This window comes from Cervus elaphus, chromosome 19 (genome assembly GCF_910594005.1).
Source record: "Cervus elaphus chromosome 19, mCerEla1.1, whole genome shotgun sequence".
NCBI classification, from domain to species: Eukaryota; Metazoa; Chordata; class Mammalia; order Artiodactyla; family Cervidae; genus Cervus; species Cervus elaphus.
Window position 1 is genome coordinate 2642636 of NC_057833.1, and position 22511 is coordinate 2665146.

The following is a 22511-nucleotide window of genomic DNA, read 5'->3' on the forward strand; positions in this document are numbered from 1 at the left end:
ATCTCTGCACTTATTCCAAAGTTCTTTAGTAAGGGAATCACTGCTCTCACAGATAAGCTTAAAAAAAAAAATGCTTTCTTAGAAAAACCTAAGGACTCTCACACCATACATTTTTGATGAATTAGTAAGTCTTGGTAACGCTTAAATTTAATACATTAATTCAAGTAATTAATGAACTGACAACTAGATATTGTGCTGAACTGAATATTCAAAAACATGATACAGACATCTTGAAATGTAGACATTCTTTTTAAAGAATAAGAACTATTAATAGTTTGAAGTAGTCATAAACAAATAGGAAATACCTTAAGCAGTAAGAAATATGAGACATGCGTTGCTGGAAAGAAAGGGGTGGCAGATGATGATGAGATGGTTAGATAACACTGCTGTTCAATATACGTGACATTCCCTAGGAGAGAAAATCCTGTGAGTTCTCATCACAAGAGAAACATTTAGTTTTTCTTATTATATAAGATGTATGGATGCTAATTAAGTTTATCATGGTAATCATTTCACAATATATGTAAGTCAAACCATGACTCTGTACACTTTAAACTCATACAGTAATATGTATGTCAATTATATCTCAATAATACTGGGGAAAGAATCGGAGTACCAGAGAAATGAGATCTAGGCAGAGAACACTGGAGATTTACAGATTTGCTCAAGTCTATAGCTAAGTATCACTCTGCATATGCGTGAGAGGAAACTAACTGGGACTGAAGACAGAATCCATGGAAAATATCAGGCAGAAAAATTGCCAGAGAGAACACAGGACTGGGAACAGGGCCACCACTTAGAGGGAGACCTTTTCATAAGAATACAGACTTAATCGGTTCAGTTCAGTCACTCAGTGGTGTCCAACTCTTTCAAATGCTATGGACTGCAGCACATCAGGCCTCCCAGAGCTTACTCAGACTCATGTCCGTATAGTTGGTGATGCCATGCAACCATCTCATCCTCTGTCATCCCCTTCGACTCCTGTCTTCAATCTTTCCCAGCATCAGGGTCTTTTCCAATGAGTCAGTTCGTCGAATCAGGTGGCTAATATATTGGAGCTTCAGCCTCAGCATCAGTCCTTCCAATGAATATTCAGGACTGATTTCCTTTAGGATTGACTGGTTTGATCTCCTTTCAGTCCAAGAGACTCTCAAGAGTCTTCTCCAACACCACAGTTCAAAAGCATCAGTTCTTTGGTGCTCAACTTTCTTTATGGTCCAACTCTCACATCCATACATGACTACAGGAAAAACCATAGCTTTGACTATTTGGGCTTTTGTTGGTAAAGTAATGTCTCTGCTTTTTGATATGCTGTCTATGTTGGTCATAGCTTTTCTTCCAAGGAGCGAGTGTCTTTTAATTTCATGGCTGCAGTCACCATCTGCAGTGATTTTGGAGCACAAGAAAATAAAGTCTCTCACTGTTTCCATTGTTTCCTCATCTATTTGCCATGAAGTGATGGGACCAGATGCCATGACCTTAGTTTTTTAATGTTGAGCTTTAAGCCAACTTTTTCACTCTCCTCTTTCACTTTCATCAAGAGGTTGTTTAGTTCTTCTTTCCTTTCTGCCATAAAGGTTGTGTCATCTGCATATCTGAGGTTATTGATATTTCTCCCGGCAATCTTGATTCCAGCTTGTGCTTCATCCAGCCCAGCATTTCACATGATGTATTCTTCCTAGACGTTAAATAAACAGAGTGACCATATATAGCCTTGTCGTACTCCTTTTGCTATTTGGAACCGGTCTATTGTTCCGTGTATGGTTCTACTGTTGCTTCTTTACCTGCATACAGGTTTCTCAGGAGGTAGGTCAGGTGGTCTGGTATTCCCATATCTTTAAGAATTTTCCACAGTTTATTTCCACAGATTAACAGAAAGGTATTTGGAAACTCCACCTAATATTGGTCAATTAAACAAGACACTTCTGAATAACCCAAAACCAAAGAAGAATTAACAAGAAAATTTAAGAAAATCTGACACAGAATGAAAACAAAAACATAATAAAGCAAAATTTTTGGAGTTAAAGCAGTAATTTGATATCATTTAACACTTGTGTTTAAAAGAAGAAAATATTGAAATAAATGACCTACACACTTCTACCTTATGAAGAATGCATAAACTAAAGTGGAAGAAGAATAAATTAAATCTAGTCAAAGTATAAGAAAGGAAATAAAAAAAGACAATAAGTTAATAAAATTTTAAAAAACAGAAAAAGAAGAAAAGCGATGAATCTAAAAAAAGATCTTTAAAAAGATGAGTAAAGTTCACAAGCTTGTAGCCAGATTGATTAAAAAAGAGAAAGATAAAAACTTCTAACATCAGAAATAAAAGACAAATATCACTATAGAGATCTTACAAACATTAATATGATAATAAATAGCATTGTGAAAAGCTCCATTAAAAGTGGCCTGAAAGACAAAAACTGCCAAAGCTCATTCAAGAGGAAATTAATAACCTGAATAAATATCCCTGTATCTATCAAACAAGTGTAATTCAAATTTAAAAATTTCCCAGTTATAAATCTAGGTCCGGATGGTTTTACTGATAAATTCTCCCAAACATTAAGAGAAGAGTAATGTCAAGTATACTTTCAATCTTCCAGGAAACAGAAGAGGAAAAAACACTACCTCACTCATTTTATGAGGTCAGTATTACCCGGATACCAAATGCAGGTAGACATTACAAGTAAACTATTGATAACATCCCTCATGATCATAAGCAAAAAAAAAAAATTCTTCAAAAAGTTGAAGCAGTTAGAATCCAGAAATTTACACAAAAGACAGTATATTATGTTGAATTGTGTTTTATCTTGGGGAAAGTACTATAGTATACAGAAGTCAAGCAACATAACTCACCATTTAATAAAAACACATATATGATCATCTAGACAGATGAAGGAAAAGTGTTTATAATAAAATTCAATATCCAATCATGAAAAAACTGTCAGTACACTAGGAATAGAAACTCAACCTCATAGGCAACATCTACAAAGGACTCGTAGCTGACATCTTATCTCACTGCGATAAATTGAATGCTTTCTACCTAGATCAAAAACAATGAAAGAATGTCCATTCTTACCACATCTATGCACCACTGTACTCTAGATACAGTGAACAATAGTAAGGTAATAAAAAAAATAAGACACACATATTGGAATGGAAGAGGTGAAACTTTACAGACAACATGATCTTCTATGTTGAAAATCTTTATAAATCTACCAAAAAGAGATATTAGAACAAAATCAGGAGTTTGGCAGGGTTGGTTACACAAGTATAGGCTGTATTTCTTTATGCCAGCAACAAGCAATCTTAGATTGAAATTTTTTAATTCCATTTTTAATAATGCCCCAAAATATAAATATTTAAAATAAATGTAATAAAATGTGTAAAAATTGCATGTTGAAAACCATAAAACAACACTGAGAGAAATTAGAGAGGACCTAAAAATATAAGGACATGACCAAGTTTATAATTAAAAGGACCAGTATGTTAAGATGTCACTTCTCTCCAAATTGATCTCCCAATGCAGTCCTAATCAAATTGACCTATACATATATTCCAAGTAAAAGTACAGTGAAACTTTTCTCATGATATTAATAAGTTGATTCTCCTGCAGCTCAATTCCAGAAAAATAAATGACCCAATCAAAAAATGGGCCAGAGAACTAAACAGACATTTCTCCAAAGACATACAGATGGCTAACAAACACATGAAAAGATGCTCAACATCACTCATTATCAGAGAAATGCAAATCAAAACCACAATGAGGTACCATTACACGCCAGTCAGGATGGCTGCTATCCAAAAGTCTACAAGCAATAAATGCTGGAGAGGGTGTGGAGAAAAGGGAACCCTCTTACACTGTTGGTGGGAATGCAAACTAGTACAGCCGCTATGGAGAACAGTGTGGAGATTCCTTAAAAACCTGGAAATAGAACTGCCATATGACCCAGCAATCCCACTTCTGGGCATACACACCAAGGAAACCAGAATTGAAAGAGACACATGCACCCCAATGTTCATCGCAGCACTGTTTATAATAGCCAGGTCATGGAAGCAACCTAGATGTCCATCAGCAGATGAATGGATAAGGAAGCTGTGGTACATATACACCATGGAATATTACTCAGCCATTAAAAAGAATTCATTTGAATCAGTTGTAATGAGGTGGATGAAACTGGAGCCTATTATACAGAGTGAAGTAAGCCAGAAAGATAAAGAACATTACAGCATACTAACACATATATATGGAATTTAGAAAGATGGTAATGATAACCCTATATGCAAAACAGAAAAAGAGACACAGATGTACAGAACAGAATTTTGGACTCTGTGGGAGAAGGTGAGGGTGGGATGTTTCGAGAGAACAGCATCGAAACATGTATATTATCTAGGGTGAAACAGATCACCAGCCCAGGTTGGATGCATGAGACAAGTGCTCGGGGCTGGTGCACTGGGAAGACCCAGAGGGATCGGGTGGAGAGGGAGATGGGAGGGGGGATCGGGATGGGGAATACATGTAGATCCATGGCTGATTCATGTCAATGTATGACAAAAACCACTACAATATTGTAAAGTAATTAGCCTCCAACTAATAAAAATAAATGGAAAAAAAAAGTGAAAACAGTTAAAAAAATAAAGTAAAATAAAATTTATGTGAAAAGCAGAGGAACTGGAGGGGCGAAAATAATTTCAAAAAATAAATCTGGGGAACACACATTAATTTCAAGACTTATTATAAAACTACAATAATCAAAATAGTGTTTTACTTGAATAAGGACAGAAATAGACAAATGAGATACAATGAAGAACACAGAAACAGACCCATCCATATAAAATTAATTTTCCTCAAAAGTGCCAAGTAATTCAATGAAGAAAAGACTGCATTTTCAAAAATAGTGCTGGAAAAGTTGGATGTCCATATATCCAAAACCTATACCCCAGAAATTTGACCCTAACCTTCCATCATATGTAAAAGAATATACTAAAAAAGAAATAGACCTAATGATAAACTTTCTCTAGAAAGAAACTTAAGAAAATCACTGTGTTTGTAGGTTAGGCAAATATTTTTTGGTTTTAGATTAATAAAAATTATATAATTATATCTCTATTTATAATCTTTTGTTCTTCAAAAGACACTGTTAAGAAAATGAAAAGGCAAGGCAGAAAATGGGAGAAAATTATCTGATAAAGAACTACATCCAGAACATATAAACTCTTGTAACTCAACTTAAGAAGTGAACAGATAAACAAATCAAAGATGCTCAGCATAATTAGTCACTGGTGCTGCTGCTGCTAAGTCACTTCAGTTGTGTAGGGAAATACAAATTAGAACCACAGTGAAATACCACTACACACTCACTAGACTGGCTAAAATTTAAAAGGCTGACAATACCAAGCATTGATGAGGATGTAGAAAAACTAGAACACTCATATATTACTAGTAGAAATGCAAAATAATGTAGCCACATTTGGAAAACATTTTAGCAATTTTTTTCAAACTTAAATATACATTTACATACAACCCAACACCCCAATTCTAAGATTTTATCCAAGAAAAACAAAACCTTGTGTCCAAATAAAGAATAGCAATTGAATGTTCATAGTAGAGTAGCTTAATTCACAACAGCATAAAACTGGAAGCAACCCAAATAATCAAGCAACTAGTAAACATATAAACAAAATGTGGTATATCCATCCACAAAATGGAGCACTACTCAGCAATAAAAAGTAAATAACTACTATACAGCAGAATGAATGAATATTAAAAACAAACGTCAGTGAGAGAAGTCAGACACAAAAGATTATGTACTATATAATTTCATTCACGTTAATTCTAGAAAAAGCAAAGCCATAGAGACGGAAAGCAGTAAGTGGTCGCCTCATGTAAGGGCCTGAGGTGGGGAAAGAAGATTGAAAATGTACGGCTGTGAGAGCTGGACCATAGAGAAAGCTGAGCGCCAAAAAACTGATGCTTTCTAACTGTGGTGTTGGAGAAGACTCTTAAGAGTCCCTTGGATGGCAAGGAGATCCAACCAGTCAATCCTAAAGGAAATCAGTCCTGAATATTCATTGGAAGCACTGATACTGAAGCTGAAATCCCAATACTTTGGCCACCTAATGTGAAGAGCAGACTTATTAGAAAAGACCCTGATGCTGGGAAAGATTGAAGGTGGGAGGTGAAGGGAAAGACAGAGGATGAGATGTTTGGATGGCATCACTGACTCAAAGGACATGAGTTTGAGCCAACTCCAGGAAATGGTGAAGGACATGGAAGCCGGGTGTGTTGAAGTCCATGGGGTCGCAGAGAGTCAGACGTGACTGAGTGACTGAACAAGACTGAGATTTTAAATGTGAAAACTGTAACCATGAAAGGTATAAAATGGGAGAAAATCTATTTATAAACAGAGTAACAAAGGTCTTTCTAAGTGTGTTACAAAACCCAGAAGCCATAAAAGAAATGACTGATAGTTTCAACTGTTTAAAAGTTAGAAGCATCTGCATGGCAAAAAAAATGCCATTATCAATAGTGAAACGCATGTGAAGAAAAACACAGAAAATCTTTTGCAACACACATCACAAAAAATAAGTAATTTACTAAACTAGAAAATCCTACAAATAAATCAACAACCCAACAGCAGGAGAATCAGTGGACAAACTATTCAGAGATCAGAAATTGGAACAGCTCTTAAACATAGGAAAATATGCTCAATTTCATTTACAAAAATAGAGGCATGAAAATTAAAACTAAAAAAAGATAACTCATTTTTTACCTATCTGATTCCAAATATCGAAAAGCTTGTACATTGCGTTACAAAGGCATGAGAAGATAAGTGCTCTCATGCATTTTTTATGGGTTTGTAAACTGATGGAGCATCTACGGGTGGCAATTTGGCATATCAATCATAACAATAATCACATTTTAAAATTCATTTTATACACATGCATATGTCAAAACTGAATTTTGTATATGAGTTCTTACCACACCAATACTGACAACAGTTAAAGAGTCGAAATAAACTAAAACTCATAAATACGGACTAGCTAAATCAGTCACGATACATCCATATAAAAGAATGCTATGTTTTCACCTTACTTATAGTTTCCTTTGTTGTGCAAAAGCTTTTTAAGTTTCATTAGGTCCCATTTGTTTATTTTTGCTTTTATTTCCAGTATTCTGGGAGGTGGGTTATAGAGGATCCTGCTGTGATTTATGTCGGAGAGTGTTTTGCCTATGTTCTCCTCTAGGAGTTATATAGTTTCTGGTCTTACATTTAGATCTTTAAACCATTTTGAGTTTATTTTTGTGTATGGTGTTAGAAAGTGTTCTAGTTTCATTCTTTTACAAGTGGTTGACCAGTTTTCCCAGCACCATTTGTTAAAGAGGTTGTCTTTTTTCCATTGTATATCCTTGCCTCCTTTGTCGAAGATAAGGTGTCCATAGGTTCGTGGATTTATCTCTGGGCTTTCTATTCTGTTCCATTGATCTATATTTCTGTCTTTGTGCCAGTACCACACTGTCTTGATGACTGTGGCTTTGTAGTGGAGTCTGAAGTCAGGCAGGTTGATTCCTCCAGTTCCATTCTTCTTTCTCTCAGATTGGGAGAAAATAATAGCAAATGAAGAAACAGACAAAGGATTAATCTCAAAAATATACAAGCAACTCCTGAAGCTCAATTCCAGAAAAATAAATGACCCAATCAAAAAATAGGCCAAAGAACTAAACAGACATTTCTCCAAAGACATACAGATGGCTAACAAACACATGAAAAGATGCTCAACATCACTCATTATCAGAGAAATGCAAATCAAAACCACAATGAGGTACCATTACACGCCAGTCAGGATGGCTGCTATCCAAAAGTCTACAAGCAATAAATGCTGGAGAGGGTGTGGAGAAAAGGGAACCCTCTTACACTGTTGGTGGGAATGCAAACTAGTACAGCCGCTGTGGAAAACAGTGTGGAGATTTCTTAAAAAACTGGAAATAGAACTGCCATACGACCCAGCAATCCCACTTCTGGGCATACACACCAAGGAAACCAGATCTGAAAGAGACACGTGCACCCCAGTGTTCATCACAGCACTGTTTATAATAGCCAGGACATGGAAGCAACCTAGATGCCCATCAGCAGACGAATGGATAAGGAAGCTGTGGTACATATACACCATGGAATATTACTCAGCCGTTAAAAAGAATTCATTTGAATCAGTTGTAATGAGGTGGATGAAACTGGAGCCTATTATACAGAGTGAAGTAAGCCAGAAAGATAAAGAACATTACAGCATACTAACACATATATATGGAATTTAGAAAGATGGTAATGATAACCCTATATGCAAAACAGAAAAAAGAGACACAGATGTACAGAACAGACTTTTGGACTCTGTGGGAGAAGGTGAGGGTGGGATGTTTCGAGAGAACAGCATGTATATTATCTATAGTGAAACAGATCACCAGCCCAGGTTGGATGCATGAGACAAGTGCTCGGGCCTGGTGCACTGGGAAGACCCAGAGGAATCAGGTGGAGAGGGAGGTGGGAGGGGGAATCGGGATGGGTAATACATGTAAATCCATGGCTGATTCATGTCAATGTATGACAAAACCCACTGCAATGTTGGGAAGTAATTAGCCTCCAACTAATAAAAATAAATGAAAAAAAAAAAAAGAATGCTATGTAGATGCCTGCCTGTGTGCATTTGTCAAAACAATTATATTAATATATTTTGAGAAAAGCGTTGTATAAAAAATTATGTATATGTTTACACATATTATTCACTTTTCCATAAATCATTATATATGGGCATATATCTGTATAGGCTTGTATTTATGATTTCTGGAAAATTACAACTACAGTGATTATCCAATGAAAAGAATTGAGTGCCTATGGGAGAGCGGTATATCATCTTAAACATTTTTGATTTAATGTCACATATAATTTATTCAAAATGATGTAAAATTAATTAAGGACAAATTTAATGTATTGATTAATTACAAAATAGATATAAGAAATGCTTAGCAATTTAGTGGTGATAGTCCTTGACGAGTCATTTAAGTGCAATAAGATGTTTGGAAATTTACCTTATATTTTAATATTCATCTGTCAGAAAGCCAACTGCACTGTCTATCAGAGAAGAAATACTGAACAGGATGAATATTTGAACTGATTATTATGCCTCCTCTTATATTCTAGCTTCCACTTATACAAGGGGATTTGAAGAGAGTGCATTGAGAGTGGGGAAAACAGACTTATGTTATCTCCTGTTGTTCCAAATTACTAAAGGCATATACATGTGTGTGTGTGAGACAGAGAGAAAGGAGAGAGAGGGAAGCAGGCAACAGGCTTGGACAGAGAAAGGGAAAGCCTAAAGAAGAGTCACAAGAGATAGATGTTCCACTTACTGCTGTTACGCTGGATCTGTAAACAGTTACTGGGTCTTTCTCTCTTTCCCAGAAATGGCTGCCTTTCAGCACATTATGGAGTGAGTGTTCCTACAGGCTTTATTTATGTGTGGAACAAAGGGTACATTAAGAGCCGCTTGTATTGAAAGATATGATGCTATTCTAAGACATGTTTATTACGGTTTGACATCACAAATGCAAAACAGAGTTAGGGATGAGGGTAGCACTGGCAATAGAACAGTGGTCTCAGGAACAGACATCTCCCCGTGTGTTAGGACTGACTCAGTGACCCAAGCAGACAAAGGCAAACGCCTACTTGATCTCCAAGCCTCTCAGACTGGTGGCTTGGGCAAACACTTAAGAATGTCCTTTACATTCAGTTTGTTAACCCCTCTCTAAAGTTGACTTGAAATACAGTTCTACGCTTATCATCACCTGTCTTCCTATAAGAGTACTGCACTTCAGCAAAGTTGGAGTGCATGTGCATGCACATGTGCGTGCACACACGATGTTGGCTATATAATTTAAAAAATTCTTACTCAAATTTATCTCTGAGCCCTGCACATCTCTCTTCTGTAGACCCTGCCTAGACCATTCCACAGTTTTCATCACCCCTTCTGAAATGAGTTTATATTGCCTTTATGACAATTTTAGAGTCAGCTGGTAATTTTTCAGGCACAGAAAATTTGCTTAGGTTATTTTTGGAATTTGTTTTTGCTGAATTTTATTTTCTATTTAAAAAAATCAAGTCAATTGCACTATAGTAAGGAGAGTGATATTCCAAGAGTCCAAAAGGACTTCTGCTTCTGTCTATGACAGTGATGAACTCCAGACTTGCCCTCCCACAATAAGAACTGAATAACTAGACAAAATATATGACATTTGACGACAGCTCAGGATTGTGTTTCTTCAGAGAAGAAAAGCATGAAGTGAGCTCTCCAGTTGCTCTGGGTTTCTGCCTAGAGGCACTTGCAAGATTGTGGCCCAGAGGAAGGCTCCCAAGCAAAGCATAGCAGCCTTTTGAGTTAAGAAGTCACGTCTCTGCAGAGGGGAAGATAGGCAGACGAAGAGCTGTAGAAATGTGCATGAGAGTCTTGAATCTTTGTCTAACGACTAGGTCGTGCAGGCATAGGGTGAATCTCCATAAGGAGAGGCAACAATGACCGTGGAGTTAGAGTGGACATTTTCCGTAGCTTGCATAGGGATAGGGGTAAGAGACATTCCAGTTCTGACCAATCAGAGAAGGGCGGTCTCCGTGAACACACACTGCATTCAGTAGAAACTCCAAAAGAGGCCACACCTTGGTAGTAGGATTCAACTAGCTCTAGAATAAAGGCTACTCTATACCTTCCCTAACAAAACTTAAAACTAGGCTTGGGAAAATGAAGCTGATCCACAAGCACGCTATGAAGGAAGACAATAAAATCCAGACATTCGACAATGGAATTGGTCCACACACATAAATTATTTCTTTTGTGTTTCTCTTGACCAAAATATAAGTTTCATAAAGGTAGATTTCATTCATAGATATATAGAAAATACTTAAAAGAGAAACTGTACAAACTAGGTATGCAATAAATATCTATTGATGAATAAAAACTATTCAATCATTTGTTGCTGTTTAGTCGCTAAGTCATGTCCGACTCTTTTGCAACGCCATGGACTGTAGCCCGCCAGGCTCCTCCGTCCATGGACTTTCCTAGGCAGGAATGCTGGAGTGGGTAGCCATTTCCTTCTCCGGGGGATTTTCCAGGCCCAGGGATTAAACCCGTGTCTCCTGCATTGACAGGCAGATCCTTTACCTCTGAGCCACCAGAGAAGCCCAGTCTTCATCCTATATGAAATATTTATACTATATAAACTCACACCACACAATGTTTACTCTGGACTAAATGTTTCTATTATACAAATTCAGGCCTCATTACTTTGTGGCTGAGAAAATAAAATATCTCAATGAAAAGAAATGTCTTATTTTTCAAAACATCTCTTAACAAGTAAAAATGAAGAGCAACAATTACAACTCTCATTTTATTTTGGAAAAAAAGGGGAAGTGAGATTTCCAAAGAGAAGCAATTAGTAATTATTAATCAACCTAATTAAGGATAGCTGAATTTTATAAAATGTGCATCACTTTACCTTTCCCACAACATATCTGCATAAAATAGCAAATTCACACAACCCTGCAATGTGTGAAAGACCAACATGGAAGTAGTCTTGACGGAGTACTCAATATGAGGGTCTAACTCGGCAACATGGTCCCTAATGAAAAATTAGTGTGTAAACTAAACAAGCAACAAAACAAAACAAAATATACATATAAATATTATTATGGTGTAAAAAAACAATATATGGCATATTTTATTTTCAAAAATTAAATTATTTTTCAAAGCTTGTATTATGATAAATTTTGGTTTTGTCACAAAGTAAAATTTTGCATATGAACACCAAATTTTCATATACTGTTTACTAGTTGTATAATTAAATTTATAATTAAAGAATTCTCAGCAAACAAAAGTCCAAGACTAGACAACTTCATAAGGGAATTATACAAAACATATAAAGGTAAACTAATATCTATCATTCTCAAATAGTTCTAAAAAATCTAAGAGGACTCCCAAATTTACTCTGAGGCCACCATTACCTTGATACAAAGACCAGATAAAAACAGTACCAAAAAATAAAATTATAGGCCATAGCATAGGTGCAAAAATCCTCCAGAAAATAGTAGCAAACTGATTCCAACAATATATAAAAATGATCACACACCATGATCAAGTAGGATGATTTATTCCAGGGATACAAGGATGGTGCAAATTCACAAATCAATCAATGTGATATATCACACGAACAAAAGGAAGGACAAAAATCACATTATTATCTCAAGAGATGCAGTGAAAACATCTGACAAAATGCAACGTCCACTCACAATAAATAAAGAAAAATACTGTATGATATCACTTAAATATGAAATCTAAAATTAGTACAAGCCAATGTATATGCAAAACAAACTCACAGATATAGGAAAACTAGCGGTTACTAAAGGGGAGAGGGAAAGGATAAGGGAAGTTAGAGAGATGGAATTAAGACACACAAACTACTATGTATAAAATAAATAACAAGTATAGATCATGTAGCACAGGAAATTATAGACATTATCTTGCAGTAACTTTTAATGGAGTCTAATCTATAAAAATACTGAATCACAATGCTGCATACCTGAATCTAATATAATATTGTAAATGAGCTCTAATTTAATTTTTTTTAATATAACAAAACAGAAACAGACACAGAACAAACCAGTGACTGCCAGAGAGGAAGGCAGTGGGTGGACGAGAGAAATAGGTGAGAGATGAAGAGGTATGAGCTAGTTATAAATAAGTCCCAGAGACGTACATACAGCACAGAGAATATAGCCAATCACATTGTAATAACTTTGTATGGTGACAGACGGTAACTAGATTTAACGAGGTGATCATCTTGCAATGTGTAGCAATACTGAATTACTTTGTTGTACATCTGAAAAGAATATAATATTGTAAGCAATTAAAACTCTGGATTTTGGGCTCCTTGCAAACACTCAACATGGCACCACCTGCCCCTGCCTTCCCCAGGTTATGGCGATTGACTAATGCTAAGCAGAAGGTGCTGTATTAGGATAGAAGATAATGCCCTCTGTGTGCATGCATGCTAAGTCATTTCAGTCGTGTCCAACTCTGTGGCTTGTGAGGTTCCTCTGTCCATGGAGATTCTCCAGGCAAGAATACTGGAGTGGGTTGCCATGCCCTCCTCCAGGGGATCTTCCTGACAGAGGAATAGAACCCGCATCTCTTTTGTCTCTTTCATACGCAGGTGGATTCTTTACCTCTAGCACCACGTGGGAAGCCCAATACCCTCTATAGTTCATGTGATATTCACACTGCTATTTATCAAGCCACCTTCCCTCACCTGTTTGACATTTGATGGCACAGGATGGCATTTCAGTTTACAAGCTCTGGCCTAACTCAGATTATACCGGAGGCTTGATCTAATAAAATCTTTTAAAATTATTCCTCTGGGTAAATTATGTCACCTCTCTGTTCAAATTTCTCAAATATAAGATGAAGAGGAAAGACCAAGTGGTCCTAAATCCACTCATCAGAGGGGCTGGGAAAACCAATACCTTGACCTCACCTTCCTTCCTCCTCTAGTCTTGGGCTAGGGCTCTTCATTGCCTGAACCCAACCAGAAGTCCAAGGATGGATGGACAGTTTAGAAGAATTTAGAACCCAAAATGGCCAGGCAGCATCAAATTTATCAAAACTGTGATTGTCTTCTGATAGAAGCAGTCCTCTCCGGAAATTTAAAATTCAGAGACCTCAGAGTCATGTGGAGAACATGAAAAAAATTCAAGCAGTGGATCATTAGCCAAAACAATGATAAAGGCCAATCTCACCTTCATCCTTGGTTTCTGAGAATCTCTAACTACATAGCTGGAACTAAATTCCAACTTCTGGATTAAGGAGTATTGCATTCCATAGAACAGTACTAAACCTCCCAGGGCATTTTTTCCTATCTGACACTGCAACTGAGCCTTCCCCAGACCACGACACTGTTTTGTCAAGATCATTGCTTTGGGAACATGGGGCGCAAAGTAAGACCAGAGTGAATTCAGTGGCCGTGAATCCAACGCCACACTTTCTTCACTATTAAATGAGTCCCCTGGACAGAGGTGCTATTTTATAGGATGCTATGGATACTTACAGAAATCTGTAAGTCATGAACCAACATGCCGGCAGAAGCCCTGAAGGCAGGGAAGGAAGGAAAGTGTGTTCTTGAATGACTGTCTCTTTGCGGGCCAGTGCCGACTCCTCCCTCATGAGCAGGGAGCGGCCAGCTGTTCCCTTCACGAGTGGGGCAGAAACCCACTGTTGCCCTTTGCCGCATTCAGGGTGGACACTCAGTTAAGTGTCTAGAAGCCAGATCAGACTTGCTGAGAGCAGGTGCGTGTTGAATGCACACAGAACTTCCAGACTTGATGGCATGACCATTTCACAACGGGCCTGTGAAACAGTTACCAGGGTGCCAGCAGTAAGAAGCTGACTGATATCCATGATGAGCCAAGTTTTCTACCTAATTATTAAGATCCTCCTTCACAGATTTGAAACCCTGTAGTAAGCATGTATGTAGATCATAAGTATTTTGCAGTCAGTGCCCCATATACACCTGTCTATACACCTTATCTCTAGACCTCTTGCAACCAACCTTCCAAATGTGTTCATTTCAAATCCAAGACCATCCCATCAATCCATTCACTACAGTTCATGAATCACACACATCTACCCTCAGGCCATCCTTCCTTCCATGCAACCACATGGATCACCTAAACGCTTGTCTATTCTGGGGATTCCTTTTCACCCCTGTTTTTTCAGAGCCAACTGTGAGAGGAGCTATAGTTCGGTAGCTGCCCCTTTCTGGCTCATGCCACTTCTAACGGTATGAAGCAGAAGAAGGCAGGATCCTATTCTGATATTTAAGCCCTGTACCTATCCTGATAATTTCTATTTTTTTTTCCTCACATGTATAAAAAGTGAAACAAACATATGGCATCACTCTCACACATAAGCCCATACCAGCTTTGTCCCTGAACTAGATACTATTATTTCAGAAACATTTCCTATCAGGCATCAAGCGTTAAGAGTCAACTATAAATTAACCTTTCTACAGCAGTAGAAAAAGGCAGCAATAACATTCCTAAGATGTACATATTTTCTTAAAAATTAAACATTGTTTTAGAGCTATATTGGTTTCCCTCCCCCATCTCCATCACAAGCAAACTTACTCTTACTGGAAAGGATAAAACTGATGTCAGGGAAAGCAAACAGTCCTCACTCATGTAAACAACCTCATCTGTAATTCATTAACTCTGCTGCTCTCAGCCTCTTAGAAAACGTGTCTCATTTATTAGCTTCCAATCCCAAGTTCATGTTTGTCTTCCAGTTCGGAGGTATTATTGAGCAGTAAAGAAAAGAGATGTTCTATTACTGATGACATCTCTTACATGGAGTCACCAATCTTACACCAATGGTGCAGGTTTTTAATAAATAAACTCTTTTGATCTCTGTCCGATTAACTATCCCACTCTCCGCATTATTTATATGCCCTGCCCACTTAAGAAAGTAGAAAAACACATTTACTGAGACACCCCACTCCTCATTCTTCCACCTAAAACAAGAGAAATAGAAATTGAGATAGCAGTAGCCGCTGAGGAACAGCAATGCCTCTCACAGTGAGCGATGCTATGGGTATTTGACATGATTTTACTTAGTAAGCAAGACTATAGATGTCAAGTGATACTCTAACCAGGAAAATAATGATATTAAAAATTATAATAAGAAAGCTATTTCCTTTTACATTTTCTTTCAATCCTTCAAAACTATTAGGGAAAAAAAGTCTCAGTTTGGTGATAGTCTTTAACACCTAAGGTTTTAACTCAGAGAGAGCAGGCTTCATGCTCAGAACACTTGGTGGGCAACCACATCTAGCAAGAACTTATTGTCATTATTCTGTTTTTGTTGTCTATTTATGAAAAGTGGTACCCTCTGTTTAGTAGAATTAGTGAGGTTTCTCTTTTGATAATCTTATGTTTTAAAAGCAAGTTATTTTAAGCAAAAGTGTTAAGCAAATAATAGTGCAGGTGATACATAAATATAATGAACATTTACAAATGGGAGTATAAAAAAAAGAAGCATTGAAAACATTGCAAGAGAGAAAAAAGACATAACTCTTTAAGGTAGGATGTCATCTGCTGCTGCTAAGACACTTCAGTCGTGTCCAACTCTGTGTGACCCCATAGACGGCAGCCCACCAGGCTCCCCCGTCCCTGGGATTCTCCAGGCAAGAACACTGGAGTGGGTTGCCATTTCCGTCTCCAATGCAGGAAAGTGAGAAGTGAAAGTGAAGTTGCTCAGTGGTGTCCCACTCTTCACGACCCCATGGACTGCAGCCCACCAGGCTCTTCTGCCCATGGGATTTTCCAGGCAAGAGTACTGGAGTGGGGTGCCATTGCCTTCTCCGAGGATGTCATCTAGAAAGTAGAAACTACTCACTATGGCAGGCGTTTGTGTCTGGGCCACGTGTGTGCACAGGAGAGGACCTAAGGTTCTGAATCTTCTTCTGTGTCCCATTTCCAGATGATGAAAACATCACATTATTGTCATATTTCCAGTGTTAAATTTATGTTTATATGGTATTATACATATAACATTGGCTCTCATGTTACATATTTTTCAAAACTCGATATATGTGTGCATGTGTGTGTGTATGCATTTGCTCTTGTTTCAGTCGTGTCTGACTCTTTGCAACCCTTTGGACTATAGCCCTCCAGGCTCCTGTGTCCATGGGATTCTCCAAGCAAGGATGCTGGAGTGGGTTGCCAAGCCCACCCCCAGGGGATCTTCCCAACTGAGGAATCAAACCCGGGTCTCTCAAGTCTCCTGCATTGGCAGGTGGGTTCTTTACCACCAGCTCCACCTGGGAAGCCCATGTGTATGTATACATACATGGATTTTTATTTTTTACAACTGTCTTTAATCCTGAAAACTCCTTCTGGAATATCAGTTATTTCCTTCAATTAAATATATAATATACTGTTTTATAAACACTATGTCCTTGAGCATTTTTGTTTATTTACTCTCTGGATTGTCTTCTATTTAGAACCTAGGCTTAATAAACTCATTTTATTGAAGTAAATGTTTCTGGAGATCTTGTTCTTCAGAAAAAATAGATGTAATTGGCATTTTGTGTATAGGAATAGAAGAGTCTTCATTAAACTTCATTTGTCTTATTCAGCTGAGATTAAGTGTTAAAAATTATATTTTATTGCAGTTATTTATATTTCTTCTCTATGCAGTCATATGCAAATTACATTATTTGTTAATTTCACATTAAAAAAAACTGACTTTGTAGACAGATCAAGAAGAAGGGCTTATACCTACTTAGAATAATTTATTTTTCATTTCACTACTGTCAAACATTTGTTTATAGCATTGACAACTGTAATAGAGGGAAGTGGTTGTTTAAGGATCATCACTTTGCCAGTTTTTCAGTTTCTGGCATTCCACTGTGTCTCCCAATAGTTCTTAGGACCTACTTCACCGGAAATGTTCCCCATAGGTCACTAAACTTCTAAAGTCTCCCAAATACTTCCTAAGGCACAGTTTGTTCTTTTCCTTCCTTGGATTCTTGAATTGAAGCTAAAATTGCTGTGGCTTTTGAACACAAATAAATAGACAACTTCTAGAGTTGTTTTTGGATTACTGAGATTAAGTTTTCACTCATTCTCATGAAAAAAGACAGATTTGCCACATGTGCATAAACCCAAAGGGATGCTGAACTAAGAAACAGATTAGTAATCACTGTAGAATAAACAGATGTACACTTTGGCAAGTTTTGAATTTTTTAAAGAACAACAACCAAAAAAAGTTGGTCAAGTTTATTCCCATGCTCAAGTCTCTTACTCCCTAGTTTAAAGTGCCTTTTGTAAAGTATTTTTAAGGCATAATAAACGTGTTCTAATATGTTTAGAGTCCTGCAGCTATAATACCATGGGACCTGGAATCACTGGTTCCTCATCGTATAGATATTTTTAAGCAAACACTCAGCAATAAAAACAACAACAAACCATGAAATTCACACAGATTTTTTTCCATGTTGTCTCTAGATTGTATATGTTTCTTTATACACTTTTTCACTTAAAGGACAACTGACATAATCCAAAAGCACATCATTTAGAGGATGATCCAAGTGTAAAATATGACTTTTAAAAAATTATATTAAAAATGTAACTTTAAAATAGTCACTATCAAAAAACAAATTTGTTTTTTTCTTTTATAACATCCAATGTGAACTTTGCATTTATTTGAAAATACAATGCTTCCTTATACATTTCTTGTAACTTACCTTCAGTTTTGAAATAACTTTTCAACTTAAGATTCAAAAGTATTACAAGGAACAAAGAAATGTAACTTTTGTAGTAGCTGATGACATGCTTAGCAAGAAAGTATTTTTAATATAAAAGAGAAATTTTAGAATAAAGTCAGAATCACACAGACATTAAATATATCTGGGATCCTGGTCAAGGGACTATCAAAATCTGTTCTGCCACTTTCTCCCCAAGAAGAGTCTTGCCATCAAGATAAAGATGGAGAGAAATTAAATAAAAACTCAAGACTATATATCCCCTTATATGGAAAGACAAGTTTTCTAGAAAGAAATGTAACATAATCAATCTGGTATCCATTCAAGAAATCTTTACTCTTAAATCCTACAATTAAATTAAAACCAAATTGCAAGTTAAATATTAAAATATAAAAACACCCCAAAGAATTGTAAGTGGCTTAACCTATGTTATTGAGTTTTACAATGCCATTTTTTTTACAAATATGAGAAAAAAAATTTTCAGGCTTAGGGAAAACAGAACATTTTGTTTTATGTTCTCTATGTCCTATTGAAAAGAAGACTTATTTCAGTAGATTACAGAAACGATTATAAAGAAGTATTATTCCAATATAAATTATTAGTCCAGGCATTTAAAACTGCACCTGGGAAAGTAAACCCTTAGTTCATCCTAGAAAAGAAAGGTTCAATGCATAAACATCCATACAACTGGAAAAGAAGGAGAGGTGGAGGAAAACCAAGTCTTAGAGACCAGGATACTCTGCATCCACATTCAAGGGTTAACTGTTAGGCTGCTCTTTGTGATCACTGTCTTCTCGTCCTTCTCAAAAGCAGGTTTATGCATTTTCCTTTTCACTTATCCTTCTGTACGTGCTGTTTCATCATATTCTAAGTAACATTCCTTTGCACTTGCCCGGTGGCTCAAATAGTAAAGAATCTGCCGACAGAGCAGCAGACTGGGTTTGATCCTCGGGTCAGGAAGATCCCTTGGAGAAGGAAATGGCAACCCACTCCAGTATTCTTGCCTGGAGAATTCCATGGCCAGAGTCCATGGGGTTGCAAACAGTCAGATATGACTGAGTGACTAACACGCGCAAATAAGATTCTAAAAGTTCAAAATCAGACTGTGTGCTTCCTTCCAGTTCATACTGAGGACTGAGTTCAGACACTTAGCAACCTTCCCTCCCAAAGTCTGATTAAAATGTTAAAAATACAAATCACAGCATCTAAAACAACTATAGCTTATTTCTACTGGGCAACACTATGTTTCAAGCATTCTTCCACATGTATCTCATTTAATCCTCAGCAATCCCACTTTACAGGTGAACAAATGGAGGAACAAAGAAGTTAAGGAACTGTGCCAAGTCACAAAATCAGTACTGAGTGGAGCCAGGGTTTGAATCCAGGAGCCATGAAGGGAGCCCCTAAGTACACTGCCAGAGGAAAGAAGAGGAAGAAAAAGGAGGAAGAGGGGAAGGTGGAGGAAGAGAAGGAGATGGGGAAGCAGAAGGAGAAGAAAGGGAGGGGGGGAGAGGTGGGGAGGGGAGGAGAAGGGGGAGGGGGAGAAAGAGGAAGCAATCAATAAAGGGGATGAAAATAAGAAATGCTCTTTTCAGGAGACTAAAATTTTCAAAGGATTTCTATAAGAAAACAGATTGATGGAGGGTGAACAATCATAAGAGGAGTGGCAGGCTATGAGGTAATCACCATCAAGACATTAAATTTCTTAAATGTCTACAATATGTCTAGATTAATTAAGGGTTCTCATCGTCCCCATAAGACAGTGCAGCTGCAGAATTTGTCTTCACCCTAAAGCAGGCTCCAACCAGGGAGTCAGGAGGAAAAATAAAAGTGTTTATACTAGAAGGAATGTCATGCAGGTGATGGATCACACAGAGGACTATGTTGCTGAGAAGCAAGGCAGGGATAGAGGGTAAAAGCAGGAAGCAGGAGGGATAGAGGGCAAAAGCAGGAAGCAGGGTGGACGTGGCGCTCCTGATGGCAGACGGTCAGGTCGCCAGGTAGAAGCTCGGATCAGGCGTGTCCTGGAAAAGCAGAAGCTATTTCCAGAGACATTGTCTGAGACAGGCAAGCGGAGGGAAGGGGAGAAAGGCTTTTCATCCCCCTCCTCCATGTCCCCATCTGACACCTCTGTATCCCACTGGTCAAACCCAGCCAGAACCATTGATGAGACCCAGGAAACACAGCCTGTGAGTCAATTTCCCCGTGATAAGGAACAGAGCAAGAGCAAAAAAAAAAAAAAAATGATTCTGAGCGCACAGGCTCCAGGACAGCGTGGATATTTCTAAATAAAGTGACAGACCATTCTGGCAAGCAGTTCCAGGATGGGTGTGAGGGCCAGAGATGGGCAAAACAAAAGCTGACATCACCCTGGACACCTACCTTCATCCTCTTGGGGGCACGCACTCACCTTTCAGTTACCTCCCACACACGCTAAAGGGAAGCCCTTAGTTCAGTTCAGTTGAGTTGAGTTCAGTCTCTCAGTCGTGTCCGACTCTTTGCGACCCCATGAGTCGCAGCACACCAGGCCTCCATGCCCCCCCTTATTTAGTCCAGGGAGGGACCATGTGTGTGAACTCGCCTAACCAGTTGCAGATGAAGCACAGTAGTAGGTGCCCAAAATTATCAAACTACTTCATTCTTTATCAGTTTTAAAGGACAACTCAGGGTTAGCAGGAATCTGAGGAAAATGAACAGTAGGAAAGAAAAGGACCATGATAAAAAAAAAACCAAAAAACAGAACACTTAACCCTGGAGAAAACAGTGATACTGAAGAAGACAAATAATTCTAAACTAATGTCAGAAGATTAGACAACACCTGCCTCCATAAAACTAAAACAAACTGCTATAAAAAAAAGAAACAATCAAAGAAAAAGAACATGTTCTTGGAAAGTAGGTCACAGACTTTTTAATAAAAATTCAAAACTGCTGAATCATAGAGAAAACATTCCTAAAGACCAAACTTGTGATAGAGAAGATAAGATTGAATACATCTTCCAAGATGAAAACAAGACAGAAATTTAAAATATATATATATATATTAAAAACTCCAGATATACAAAATAAGGCTCAAGGAGGTAGGAAAATAATTTTTTAAATAGTCATAGAAGAAACTTCCCACTCTCAAGAAAGATACAAGTTTTAGATTGAAAAGGCCCATCCAGTTCTAAGTAAGAAAAAAAAAGAGAGAGAAAGGTATACATTGAGATTTTTATTGAATTCAGTGGATAGAGAGAGAATTCTGAAAGCTTCCAGAACCAACAAACAAATGAGAATCAGACACAACAGACTTCATTTCAATTGTACTGAGAGCCTAAATAAAATGGAACAATAGCTTCAAAGCTTTGAAGGGAAAGAAGAGGCACAGATATGGATGCAGGTATAGAGTTAAAAATCACAGAAGTATATCCGTGATAATAATGAGAGCAACATTTCTGAGCAAAGACAGCTAACCTGCGTGTCTGCACCGCACTGCATCTAGCGTTGTCTGTGGCACAAGCAAGCTGCCCAGCCAATGCTGTCGGCTTTGTGTGTGAAACACTGTTGGGTGGAAGACAGAAGGGGACGAATAAGGCCACAGAGTCTTAATGGGAAGCAACATACACAGTGTCAACCTACACGAACCATTAAATCTGTCAGCGTTATCTTCTTGAGCCATTCTTGCTTTCTGAGACTCATTTGGCTTCATTCTCACATTTGATTAACAATCTGATTAAGCATCAGATACCTTCGTTGAAAGCAAGCACAGGGCTGGTTTACGCCTTCACGGACTTTCAGCCTGAGCACCACCCAAATAGCGCTGTCCGTCACCCCACAGGACGGCCAGCCCCATCAGTTACAACCCCGCTGTGGGAGGCGCATGCAAGGGGGCAGAGGGGAGGCTGATACCTCAAGCTCGGCTGTTGCCTTTAAACTGACTGACTTTTTCAAGCTTATTTCACACCTTAGTTGTGGAGGATCCAGGACCCAGTGAAAAGGCTGCTAGGCTCTCCCAGTTTTCTTATGGCCTGTGTTTAACCACAGTTAATTCTATCAATTCAAGTAATTCCTCTCTTATGCCAAGAACCTGAAGAGTGAATATTAAAAGTATTTTGTTACATGTGAAATCATATTCTTAATAAAACACAGAAAGTAGAAAGCAGAATCAAAATTG